This window comes from Empidonax traillii, unplaced genomic scaffold, assembly GCF_003031625.1.
Source record: "Empidonax traillii isolate 1590-97213 ecotype Southwest subspecies unplaced genomic scaffold, ASM303162v1 scaffold35:size4298261, whole genome shotgun sequence".
Classification (NCBI taxonomy): domain Eukaryota; kingdom Metazoa; phylum Chordata; class Aves; order Passeriformes; family Tyrannidae; genus Empidonax; species Empidonax traillii.
The window spans coordinates 1,820,824-1,834,919 of NW_020955228.1; the positions used below are offsets into that span (position 1 = coordinate 1,820,824).

Sequence of the window (14,096 nt, forward strand, 5' to 3'; positions counted from 1 at the left end):
ACACTACGATGTAAAAAGCAGATGCTACAAAGCACTGAGATTTCCACCAACTTCAAATGATACTGAGTATTCAGTGGAGAACATCAAATTGAGTAAGGGCTCTCTCAACTGACAACAGTAGCATGATGTTAAATGAGACAGATTCTCATGCTGCCAGTACGTTGTACTGTCATGATTTCTTTGCTCTCCACATGATGAAATAGGTGGTAAGCAAAGTTTGACAACCATGCATTTACCTTATCGTATTCACTGTTAATTCCACTATTAGGTACTGTATCAGATTTTAGTGCCCTGTTTCAAAGAGCATAGGATCTGCTTAGTAGAATTTACACTGCTATCTCATCAGGAAGCATAAATTCTAAATAAAACTGCTTATTACAGCTATAGTTTGGTGATTTCTTCCGATATATTATGTACTTTATCAAAAATCAATTCAGGGATCATGTCATAATGAAGCTGAGACAAAGCAGCTTTCAGGCAGCTGGTCAGCATTGCTCCTTCTGCCTTGTTTTCTTTTCCCGAAATGAAAGGAAACAAAAGTTCCTGTTTGTTCTCTGAACTGTCTACCCACAGCACAGCATCCTCCATTGCAAGCTCATGGCACAACAGCCATCAGCAACATAGCTGGGCTTTGGTGCAAACAAATGCTTCACTAAAGTACCTTGTTTGTTTCAGGCAAATAAACCAAATGTATTACATCACCTGTACAACTTGTGACAGTCACTCAAATCCTTTGTCTTCTTGTGTAAGATGTTTAAAAAGACTTCTCCAAGTTCAAATCTGCAGATTCTGAAGAACACATTGAGGTGAGGATAACTTTGTACTTTTAATCCAAGTTTAAATAATTATTTTCCTTTAATGAGGAGAACTCTAAGACCTCTCAGCTCTGGGAGCCTTGTACACAGTTCAAAAATGCTCTTTCATTTGCTGCCACTTTCTGCCATCTTTTCTATTCTTTGGACCCTAAGTTTGTGCATCATGACAAAGACTGTTGCAAAGTACTCCAGGACTTTGTGAAGGCACTCTACCACCTACAAAGCAAAGATATTCTTCAGGTCCTTTGCAGTACGTGTGTTAGTAGTGGGCTTCCAGCCAGAGCTCTGTATAGGGATCTTGAAGCACTTCAGATTCTAACATGGAAACATTTCGAGGGGTTGCTGCTGTTAGGGTTTTTTTTGTCGCTGTTTGTTTTTTTTTTCCTTAAAGGCTTCTAAATTATATTCTTGAAAGACGGTCTGTCTTATGCTTTCTTGTACCTACAGGAAGTAGATAGAAAAAAGCACCAAAACCTAGCAAAATAAAGAAGTAATCACCATACACCTAATCAGATGAAAAACATCTTGCATTCTTTTCTCTCAGTTATCAGGGAAAATCTGCCATTGTCACTGTTTGTGCTATAAGGTGTCAGTCATCAGCTGTTAGCAAGCTAGATCATGGGAAGCTAAGGCTCTGCCCTACAGATTGTGTTCCTTCAGCTGAGGCACCTAACTACATCCTAAGTAATAATGCCTGAAGCCTTGGCTTGGTTCACTCTTATTCTGCAGCAGGTAAGTGTGTAACTAACATACCCAATGAACCCAGGTCACTGCAATACCCAGGGTAGTTTTCTCGTGAATAAGAGGGTGTTTTACAATCTGCTCTCAGGGCTTGTCTTCTCAACAGTTAAATTACTTAGAACTTTATAAAAGATTTCACTAGGAGTTTTTCTCTGAGAACATGCTTAGTTAACCCATATTTTGATGACAGTTCACCAATATGGGGACAGATCCAGCTACAGTCTTGTTCACCACCCTTCCTCCCATGCACGTACTCCTGGTGAATAGCAGACTGGGGGAGGTGGCAGTATATAAAAGTTTTCTGATCAAACTTACCACCGGTAAGACCTGTTTTGATGAAAAGGTAAGGATAATCCAGATGTCACCTTAACAGAGGACTAGCCTGAAAAGGATCCAAAGTCATTATGACCAATTATGGTCAAAAAAGCTTTTGTTTTGACAGCAGCAGGTTTGACGATATCTGTCTCCAGAGGGAGGATGTAATGTTTCCTATATGACAGACCTTCCGTATTGTGTCTTGCTTTCCTGTGCTCTCCCTTTTCAGGTTCTATTTGGCTCTCAAATATTTTCTTGGGTGATATCCTTTTTTTTTTTTTTTTAATTGCTTTTTATCCTTAGAATAGCATATCATTTATACTATGTATTGGAAAAATACATAGTTGTTTTTATGGATGTTCTGTCTCCTCTGCTAAGGAGCAGAAAAACTAAATTACCAGTCTCACAGAACTGAGAAAAAAATGCAAAGGACTCTCTTAAATATCCAACTGAAGTGAAAAAAAAACCTATTAAAGAAACTTTAGATGTTTGGCACTAGGGTTTTCTTGCTCAGTATAAGTACACCTAGCTCTAATGATGCACAGTTCATCATGAGTATTCATATATGTGAGACAAGGCAAAGGAATCCAAGTTTTCTTTGTTCTACATTCTAGGTATTTTATATCTGTATAGTTTATACATACCCAGAGTAAGGACAGGAAAGAAGGGTGATCACTTACATGTTCTGGAAGGGGAAAGTCAAATATACCCCACTTCTGCCAGGAGAAGTTACCTCTGCTGTGCCCGGAGGAGGTACTGCAATTCCCTTGTGGCTGCTTAGCAATCATTACCAGATGGAAGGAATTAGTTATTAAGACTGGCATGAGAAAGGAGTAGAGGTTGTGCCCAGCACTCAAAACATGCAGAGCTGTCGAAGCATCTCAGTAGAGTTCTGTCACTGCAGGATACACTCCAGGGACACAAACAATTCACAAGGCAAAAGAAGAAAATCCACATGCTGCAGGATGCCTTTCAAAGTTCATGTGTGTCTTTTCCTTGGAAAAGAGCTTGTTTTTTCTCTACATTACAAGTGCCTCAAAACAGGTCAGCTTTTACCATTATATAAGTATCAGAGCAGACAAGGCCTTGATGTGAGCAGAGAAAAGAGGAGGGACACACAGACACATGGATTTATTCATACCATTAGTTACTTGTATATGTCATCCCACCAGAGCGTATGGATCGATCTCTGAAACATCTCTACCCATATAATTAGTTATCTGTCTGACTGCACTCAGCACAGTGGTCTGTGCTGAGTGGGAATCCTCTTCTCTACACAGCTGAAATCACAGATGCTAATTCATTTGGAAGCAAATATGGATACCTCAGTAAAGAGAGTGGTTTGTAAACCAGTAAAGGTGAATATAAACCTCTGATAGTAATCATTCTGCATGAAGCAGGCTCATGTGGATGGGAGTTGTTAGCAGTTCTTTTCTGTTTGAGAACCTGACTAAGTCAAAAAAAGCTGCAATAAGGCCTTTTGGTGCTCAGGCACCCCTTCTTACCATGGCCTCGGGACCCTGCCCTGACTTTCTTCCTGGCATAGCCAGACTTTCCCTGGCATACTTGACCTTTTGAATGACTAGCAACTTCTTCCAGATGTTCCACTAGAGCTGTCACAGCTCAGAAACCTGGGCAGCACCGACAGCACATGAGACACAGGTATGTTTGAACCCAGATAGCATCCTTTTTTTATTGCTTTATTGAACACTTCTATTGAAAGTTGTAGGGATAAAGTTTCATTTCTGAATAATTACATATATTAAAATGAACTGAGTAAATGAATTCCAATGAATAATTTAAGAAGCTGTAATATTTGAATCTAAAATCTGCCAGAGTGCTATATGATCTTAATTCCAGTTGATTCCTGAGAGGAAGTGCCTTACAAGCACTGGTACATAAAGTTGTCCCTAAACACAGACACCATCCATTGTAAACATTTAATGTCCAATCATGAATTACAGCACCTGTTTTAAGTGATCAGCTACTAAAGGATGTATAAAAAAAGGAGGACGGAAATAGGGGTTTCTTTCAAGGAAGATTATTTCCTGCTGTTGAATATCTACATCTCAATAAAGTGCCAAATTCAGTCTTTGTTCTTGCAGAATCTACTGTGCGTATAGCTAAAAACTGAAACAAAGATCTTAGCACGTAATATCAGTTACAATACCGAGTATTTCAACTTCACTTTGCATGTACAGTGATTTAAAGCCTTGACTATCTATGTGATATATTACAAAACAGGGCCCACAAACCTTTGTTTCCTTTCTCAATCTTGTCATCAATCTTGTCTACTATTACAGTTGGTTTTAGCATTCCTGATAATTTAAAATACATCATTTTTATTGCATACACCCATATGCACCTGCAAAAAATATATTCTATGGATTCTCTATGAAAAAAATCACTCTAATAAGGATAATACCTCAAGAGATAAGTGACAGATAATGAAGAGTCAGCAAAAAGTGGTAAAAGTCAGAGCATTACTAAAAACAAATTTAATACAGAGAAAAGTAGAAATAATAGGATATAGCGGAGAAGGGGGGCAGGGGGAGCCTCACAGACTGTTTTGGAATGATTCACATGTAGAAAAATGGGGAAAAAATCGTAGTGGATCTGTTTCTCAAGGAGCTTGGTCCAAGTCTCACTGGCAAGAGTGAAGAGACAGAATTCAGAAATATGAAGCAAGGAGAAAGACATAAAAAAATGGAGCGAGGGGAAGGACTTTGTGCCACTTTTTCCTTTTGGCCTTTATATTCTACACACATTTTCCTTACCCTTACTCATAAGCATTCGTCTGGGGGAAATTTTGGGATTGGGAAGTGATCCATGAAAATGAAGCAGCTTGAAAAGCATTATTTTAGTCTGTGGAATAAGTAATACTTCAACCAAGTGAAGTAATGGAAACCACTTCACCCAAGTCATTTAAAATTGGACTGACTAAGGCACAGGAGATTATGCTGAAGGGAACAATTCTGCATTGGCAGGAGTATGGACAAGATGACTTAATAGATCTAGTGTCCACGTGCCAAATCCTGAGATCCGGATCCAGTTTTTATTACTCTATCCTTACTAAAGTTGAACTTCCATTCACGTTATTGAGAGCTCCTTCTGACACAAGGAAAAAAAACCCAACATTTTTTATGGTTTATGCAAAAAAAAAGTGAATAAAAACTACTTCCACCTAATTTTAAAACTTAACTTGCTAAGTAAAAATTATGAAGTTTGAGTGCAAAAATAATGGATCTGTATAGAGGAGTTCTTGAATTATTCCTAACAGCCTGGCCAGAAAAGTTATAGTATATCTAGTTTAATTAGTTAACACTCACCAGAATAAGTAAAAACCCTGCAGGTTCACTTGAAATATGTCTATATTATATTATGTGTATGTTTGCTGTTTCTGAAAATACTTGTGAATAAAATATTGTGATGAAAATTTAAACATGCCTTGCCATTTAAACATGGGAACAGTATTAGAAGCTGTCATTAAAAAAAAAAAAAAAACACATAATGTAAATATAAGCAACAGAATTTTTCCCTTTTCTTCATTAAATATCACTGTGGTATTTCAATGCCAAAAGCAGAAGGTTTAGGCTAAATGGAGTCTATTTTTTGGGGAGAAATGTGTGTAAAGGAATCAAGGCTCTTCAGAGATTCTACTAAATACTGATTTGTTTTACTTTTAAAACAAAATAGCACTAATTAAACCAAAATTAGTCCAGAAATGCTATTAACACATTTAAAATGAGAGATTTGAGGGTGCTCTGGGGATAGAGATGTATTATGTATACAAAGGTTGGTTTAGATGCAGTTAAATAGTTCCAATTTTCACTTCATTCCCATTCACTCTAACACCTGTTGCCCACTTAGATTATTCCTGGCAAGGAAACAGTGAATAAGTTCTCCCTGGAATGCTATGGAACGATCATAGGCAGAAAAATCACAGGCCATATTAACTGTTCAGGGGGAAAAAAAAAAATCAGAAAGATAGCTGAGGTACCAAATTCTATATTTTGTAATATACATAGTTATGCATTATTTATATTAAAGTTAAAACTTCCCTATATGGATGAGAGGATTGAAAACTGTAGGACAGTGGAATTTCTCCCCTCCTAATAAAAAAGCCGCAATAAAAGTTAGTTAGGGCCTTATTAAAAATTTTACACCATACTGAAATTTTTGAGAGCAGTTTTCTAATATTCATGTTTTTAGGAATTCTTGTTTATGCCTATACTGAGCACTAGTCTGTACAAAGGGATGAAATTTTTCACATATCTTTCTGGAGTAAGGTTATTGCCCAAAAGTCTAGGGCTACAAAAAGTCTTGTGCATTCCCAGAATGGAAAGAGTAGAAAGCTTATCTGATTATTTCTTTCTTTTCTGCTTTTTTTTTTTTCTTGTTTTCTTTTGGGTTTTCTTCCCTAGATCTACACAGAAACCTGGCATATTATATTTAAAACCAGCATGAAATCGAAGTGAAACTCACTAGCGAGCACATACAGATATGGGGGAAAGAGCTGTGGTTGAATATGGGCGTGGAGAACAAGGAGGGAAGACACGAAGACATAGATATTGTTTATGTTGCTTGATTGCACTTCACAAAGACCAAAGCACATATCAGGTCTCCCCCCAGGCTGTCAAGCACAAGACAAAAAGAGTAATTGCTGCCAACAGAGCTTATGGTCTGTACAGCGAACTGCTGCAGTCCTCTCCAGCTCCAGCTATACCCTCTAGATGCACCTGATTGCTTGGATCATTATTATTTTCAAACCATATAAAATGTCTGTCTGCCTCTTTAGATATGGAAGGCACAGCTTTCACAGTGTGCTTCATCTGGAACTGTATTTAAGTAAACTCAAGAGAACTCTATATAGGCAATACAAAATCATGTGAGATTTTTTTGTTGTTGTTTCAATAGACAGGACTTGAGTAATGTCAGGGTTTATGGCTTTTATTTTATTTGGAGGGACTACTTTTTAACGGAAGCAGGAAGCAGTCCTTGGACACAGTAAGTCACAACGTATAAATAGCTCTACTGAGAGTATAACAAAGGCTCTTTTGTGCTCTTTTGCCAGCACAGCCAATCATATATGCAACTTAGTAACATAAAAATACTTCATTCCTACTTATGACACCTTTACCTTACAAAAAAATTACTAAGACATCCATTTAGAACTTCTATCAGAAGCACATTTTTTTTTCTGTGCATTGCTTATGAGAAGTCAAACAGAAGCTAAAATTATTTTCTTTAGTAATTGTAGAGAAATACAAGAAATTTGTTGTTGTTTGATTGTGAAGTGAAGCATACAGTTAGTTCATCTTGAATTGGAATACATTTGTGGAAATGTGCTTCTCCATATGGTTTCATATTTATTTCTGCAAGGTGAATACAGTGACAGGATTTTTTCAAATTAGACTCCACAATTTTATACTAAATCAAAACCAGTGGAGTTCCTATTTAGCAAGCATTCTGGACCTCATTTTAAGCCATTTGAAGGAGGTCTGAAGTTTATTGGATTTTAAATACATCCTTTTCTCCATCAAGGGTCTTTTAAAGGATAGTTTAATCTGTCTAATTTACATTCAGGAATTTCATTTTACATGCCAGGCTCTGGGACAGTCAAATCCTTTGGCTTTTCATTCTTATCAAACATAATAAAGCAATCATATATAACCAGTAGGATGTATTTTTTGATTTTTATCCAAATGCCATTTTCAAATCCAATTTAGGTCACATAGGATGCCAATTTTGTACAGTTAAGAAGTTAGATGGGTTTTCCAAAGAAATATTATCAGTAGTAAGTATAAACATATGTCAGTTCGTTAACTCTTTAAATAAAATATCCAGTACATCAGACTTCATTCCCTCCTACACTTTCAAATAGTGCAGTAGGTCTTATTTGAGGCTCGGTAAGGTCCTGATACGAAAACTCCTGAAACCAGTGGAAATCATTGAATTTGCTAGTGGGGTTTGTACTTGGGCATACTCCAGTATATCTGAATATTTTACTGAGTGGGCTTGATCATATTTTGAGATTCATGACAGATAAAGATCCCGTGCAGCCTATTCCAGCCCCTGGTTAGAGTGGCTTCCAATGAAATATTCTCTAGCTGCTCCATAACTTGAAGAGTTATTACATCCTGCTTACAACCAGAGACAGAAGGTAAATTTGCCTATTATCAGTCAATCATTCCCTCTTCCTCTTCTCTCCTGTAAATGTAACACAGCATTTTTACCAATCTAATAAAATAAACTTTTTCCCTTTTGGTCAAAATAAATACAGCTTCTTCACAAGGTGTCAATTTGCATCTCTTAATCACAAGTTGTTTTTTTTCCCCAGGGTTATGATAGAATTTAGGAAGTATTTTTACTCCCTGTACTTTGAAAGAAAAATATTCCTTTATTTCCAACTTTAGGAGTAACCAGATCTAAACCCATGCTAACCCCTAAAGTCAAGTAAATTCTAAAAACTCCTTAGGTAGCACTAACATTACCAGTTACTTTCTTCCTCTGCTTAGTGTGATGCAAATTGATACAAACCAATCAAAGCAGGTTTGATTTCCCTCTGTAAATTAATTAGATGGTACCAAAAATTAGTAGTATACCCAAACTGAATTAAGTGCTAAGCATTTTAGTGCTAAGCATTTTATTCCTTGTACATACAGAATATTTCAAGATTAAGAATGTGTTCATATTTTTCTTCTGCTTAGTGAAAAAATGAGTCTATCTTTAGTGGAACTTTATACTCTCATGGGGATAGATGGGGATTCTGCCAAATCCAGTACACAATTCTCATTAACATAAGCCAGGTAAAGCTTCACTCTTAGCTATACTTAAGTAAAAGTTAAGAGGTAAAATTTCTTATCTCATATACATGAATATGTTTGGACACACAAAAGGAGGACAATCCCTCCTTTCGTAAGTCTTCAAACAGAAGGAAAAAGAGGACTGACTTATTGCTGGTTCTTCAAACAATTGTTACATCATTAAACCAATCTTTGTGATTTTTTCCAACCCCTTTTTTCTGCAGACAGACAACCATGCAGTATCCATTTGCACATGAGCTTAGTCCATCCCACGGCTTATGCTGATAATGGAAATAATTTAGAAGCCTTCACCCCTTGTTTTAAATTCAGGGATAGCATAATTAATCAAACATATAACAGCACTTCTCAGCACTCTTTCAGAAGAATGGAGCACAATTTTGGTCTTAAATACATTCAGATCCAAACATTCAAATGCTTTCAAGCAACCATTTCTGTGGTCTTAAAGGAAAATGTGAATAATAATTCAGAGTGCTGAGCCCATCCGACTAGCAAGGCCTTAAGTGAAGGGCACCTCAAGGCAGCCTTTTCCCTAGGGCAAACAAGAAAAGGGAGCAGGAATCCAAACATATTCCTGCCTCTTTCAATAAGCAATTAGTCTGCTCCCCCTTGAACAGTCAGCACACTAACCTTGATGCCACCTCATCTATAGCAGCTGGTTGCTATGGTTCTCCCCTAAAACCTTTGCTCACCTTTTACTGCTATAAGCCAAATCCTGCCTCCACTGACAGAGAGAAGGAAGCACCCAGGTGATGCTTACCTGCTATTGCCCAGGTTTGCATGGAGTTGGGGAAAAAAAATCAGTATTTGCCCATGTCTAGGCCTATCCCAGTATAAAGGGAATTAGGACAGCCTAGTATCAAACTCCTTTCAGAGGAAATGGGCCAATATACATCAAAATCAAAGATACTGCAGTAAGTAAAGATATGATCTGGACTCGAGTGGTATGGAGTCATCAACAAACATCCAGGGCTAGAGAGATAACTCTTCCCAAATATATAATCTGGGATTTTTATATTGTACCTCCTGGGTATCATAGCATTTGACAGGATTTATAGAACTAAATCCATCAAGAAAGTGAACACATAGGTTTAGTAGCAAGCAGTCATGAGGCAGACCAGAGAAACATGGAGACTTACCTGGGATCTCTGAGTAGGCAGTCTTCATAGTTCCTGATTGTGTTTCCATCAGCTATAATTTAGAAAGTTTATATCACCTCCACCAGAACAGAAAATAATTATTAAAAAAATTCACTTCAGTATCTCACAATATCCACACTTCAGCGATCAAGTAAATAGGATTCATTTTACATTCACACTTTAGTTATTGTTATACAGCCAATAAAAACAAAATATGAAGCCCTACTGAAGAGTAGTTTTAATTTGATAGCATTTCTGAAGTGTCTAGGGAAATCTGCTGTCTATGAATGCTTCATAAATTCTGCCATTGTTTTCTGCAGTACCGCAAAAGGAGAACTTCCAAGTGTCATTCACAGCAGGAAATGCCTTCAGCCTACTTCTACACACAACCAATAATTCTTAAGTTAATATCTGGTGGGCCCCTCCAAGCATTTAAAAATCCTATGCTTTCTACAGTCATTTGGTAAGGACTGTATGACCTACAAAAATTGGTAGCATGAGTTGTGCCATCTCATAACCTGTTCTCATACTCTGTCAATGGTGACAGTTGTGATTAGAAAAAAAGCAGCATACAGTGATTAAAGGAGATGCTTTTCTTTTTATGCTTGTTTTCCTCTTTCTTTGCAAAAGAAAAAAATCCTAATCTGATCACTATTATCCTATTCCTACTCCATCCTTCCTCAGATCCCTCAGTCATAAAGTGTTGATGTTATTCACTGAGAATTAGAATACAAGAATTTTCCATTGCACTTAGCACTGCATTAAATTTTTCTTCTCTTTCATAGGAAAGTTCCATTGTGCGTATTTATCATACTGTTTCTTATACAAAACCAGCCATAAAATATCCCTGTATTTAGAAACTTTTGATATGCCATAAGACTAAAAGAGTTGTATAGACAACATCAGACCATGAGTCCACTAATTCTGTTAAAAATAGCCCTAAATGATTTACAAAGAAATGTGGAAAAAAAGGCATAAGTAGCATGTTTATATATTCAGATTGATATATCAATCCAGACAGATGATAATGAAAACTACACTGATCATCTCATTTTTGTCTTGTCCTCCAACTTTTAACACCTTTTAAGCTGGTGTATTTGTATTGCTTATATAAGTAGAACTTATAGTGTTGAAGTGAATGGCAGTGACAATGTATGCTAGCTGAGGAAATCATTCTAAACTTTTAGCCATACCTCATTTAAGGTTAAAAACAACACATCCTACCAAATAAATCTATTTGATGTTATGAAACGTGTATTAGGAAGCCAAATTAGACAATTTCTGAAGTATTTAGGCTTATTTTTTAAAGAAGGGTACATGCTGAAAGATACTTTTATTTCTTTAAATCTGTTTTTTTACTATGAACTTTTAAAAGTTCAAAGAGATACCAACATAAAAACCACAGAGTATAAGATAGAGCATTAAATTCTCATTGTAGTATACACTAGAGTCATTTGGATGATTATGTGAAAAATGAATTTTCAAGCTACTGTCCTGCTCTTTAAATTTTAACATTAGCTTTGGGATAATGAATTTCAGAAGCAGACAATACCAAGTCAGTTAGAAAGAGATTACCTTAAGTCTTCTTTATTAAAAACCTGGAAGAAGCAGGAATCTTAAGCTCATAGCTATGTCTGTTTTAACTGTGCTGACCCCATTTGTGTTTCACTGCATTTGTGCCGAGAGCCTTGCTCCAATTTGAAAGGTCAGAGCTTGAAGGAGCTATTCCTTATGGGCTGTATTCTTGTTTCTGGTTATTTGGTCATAGTACTCTTTAAATGTTCACCAAATAGACCTGGGTTTACATTTTTCAGATTCCATTCTTTAGAAAAGAGTTATTGTCTTTCAGTTCATAAGGCTAAAAAAGTCAAGTCGAAGTACAAAAGTACAATTTCTCAGCATGTCTACTCTATCCTTATTTGTTCCATTTTTGAGCATTTGATTCAGCTCAAGCAGCCACCACTCCCAGTTCCTGAGCCTCAGCCAGGTCTCTTAGGCCCATTCACAATTCCAGCACTAACTTTCCATAATTATTTTATTTCCTTAATCTTCCCAATAGCTGGTTCGGCCCCAGGTGGGCCTCATTCCTCTCCAAGTTCAATAAGACAGTCTCTTACTCCCTCTGCTCTCCTGTCTCCTCCAATTTTGATTTTTGCTGGCAGCCTCACAGTATCTCCTCTCCTCTCTCTTATGCACACACAAAAACACACATGCATGCAAACAAAATAGGTAGGATATACTGTTTGGAGCCAAAAAATGGCAAGTTGCAATTTTCTGCACCTAGAAAGGAACAAAAACACTAAAAATAATAACAAAAAAAAAAAGTATGAACAAAAAAGAGGACCACAAAACTCTAAAGAAAGAAAATGGGAGCAAAAAAAGAAGAGTTTAAATATACCAGTAGCAAAATAGGGGGGGAGTGGGGTAGGGAAATGTTGCTCATATACATAAAAAAATGAGGAAAAAAATAAAGGAAGCTCAATTGATGATGAGGAGAAGAAGCAAAATTACAAAACACCTTAATCGCCAAATAACCAAAAGCTTAATATAACTAATGCAGTTTCTACCTATCTGTCTAAAATACCTATCTTTAGAAGTGTTGAAAAAGGTGAAAAAAACTTCAACCAGTCTTATCTTACTGTCTCAGTTTTAGCTTATCACATATTATTCCCGAAGTTGAAAATGTTAAATGCTAGAGCCTTCCTTCAGCTTTTTCCACATGTTAACCTGGAGTGTAGTACATATAATTATGCAAGCGTAATGCTGCGTGCTACACCCTGGTGTAGCATTTAACTGTAGTCTTCAGAGACTATGTCTGCAGCTTAGGAAACTATTTAAATACATGGCTGATTTAAAGCTATGGCTGTGTCTAACCTGCGTGCTTCCCAGCTCCTACAGCCGTGTGTGTGTGTGTGTGTGCGCCCCAGCTGCACCCTGGTTTCACCTCAACTCCCGTCCACCCTCTGCCCCTGCATCCCAGTTTCCGGCCCAGCCAGGTCCCCTCCGGAAGATCGGGAACATGGTTATGGAACACACACCCCACCGTTTAGACAGAGCCTCTGGGAGTCATCGACTGTTCTGTTTGCAGCAGCCTGAAGCAGAGCTTTGACGCTGGGTAATTATTTTGTGAGCTGAGCCTTTTACGAATATTGTTCACTAATAGTTTCGCTGTGTAAGCGTACAACTTTTCTCACTCTCAAAAGCAGAAATAAATTTAGTTCGTTTTTAAAAGAAATAACTTTAGCAGATTGTGCCATATTTTGGTAAAAGAATATAAGCACACAGCAGGGCCAGCCTGTTAATAAAGGACACACTGGTTTGGTAAAAGCAACCAGAGTGCTCACATGGCCACACCACCATGTACTGCACTGGAAGTGTTCTCATAGGTGTCAGTAGTTCATGCTTGGCCATCTGTATTTTGTCAACAAGAGCAATTCACTTTTTAATGAATGTTTAAAGTCTCAATTCCCCCAGGAGTAACAGCTACAGAGAGCATCAGCTATTGCTGAAAGAACAGGGATTCTAGGAATAAACAGAATATTGTAGAATGGCAAACGGGAACCAGTGACCTCATTATTCTGGAAAATGTCTCTTTTTGAACCACAAGGAACTCTGACAATTGTAAAGGTTTAGTGTTGAACAATGGAGTTTTGCAGAGATAGAGTGAAAGCAAAATTGAGCCCCCTGTGTACTTATGGCCATTCTTTATGATGTGCCATATATTATCATGTTGTGTTGTGTTTTGCTGTATCGTTGTTGCATCTTTATTAAAGGTGGGTTAGAAATAAAACCCAGATGTAAACATACCTGCACTTCCAAGGCACTTGGCTTAAGCTAAGAAACGTGGCAGCTGAAAGCCATCCTCAGCATGTTTTGTTCTAGAAAGTTTATATTCTTCTTCTCTTAAAATGAAAAGCAAGGGAAACATCTAAAATAGCACATAAAATCTTGCTGTTGTAAAATAATTATGTATAATGTTGTTTCCTACATTTTAAAGGAATATAGCCATGCAGGTACGGGTAATCATTCTGACTTTAAAGAGGAGAGCAATTTTGCTCTCTAGTCTCCAGAATACTAAGAACACAGGACACATTCTTGTCCTTAAGTCAAGGGATTTCCTTTGTTTAGGCTTATTAGGTGAATTACAGACTAGTGTCTTGCAGACAGACAGTGAGGTCTGCATTGGATTATTGAGTTGTAGGACACAAAACCATATAAAGCAAGAGATGTCATTATTCCAACGACAACGGAGGAGAAAAATA

General features: G+C 37.2%; 1 long non-coding RNA gene across 1 annotated transcript; it reads right to left on the reverse strand.

Moving 5' to 3' along the window:
• Positions 1-3,848: 3,848 nt before the first annotated feature.
• Positions 3,849-13,732, reverse strand: LOC114054597. The gene is made up of 3 exons (XR_003570504.1): positions 13,642-13,732; positions 5,201-5,280; positions 3,849-3,994 (listed from the first exon to the last, which is right to left on the reverse strand). It is a non-coding gene; the product is annotated as an uncharacterized LOC114054597 (long non-coding RNA).
• Between the last annotated feature and the right edge of the window lie 364 nt (positions 13,733-14,096).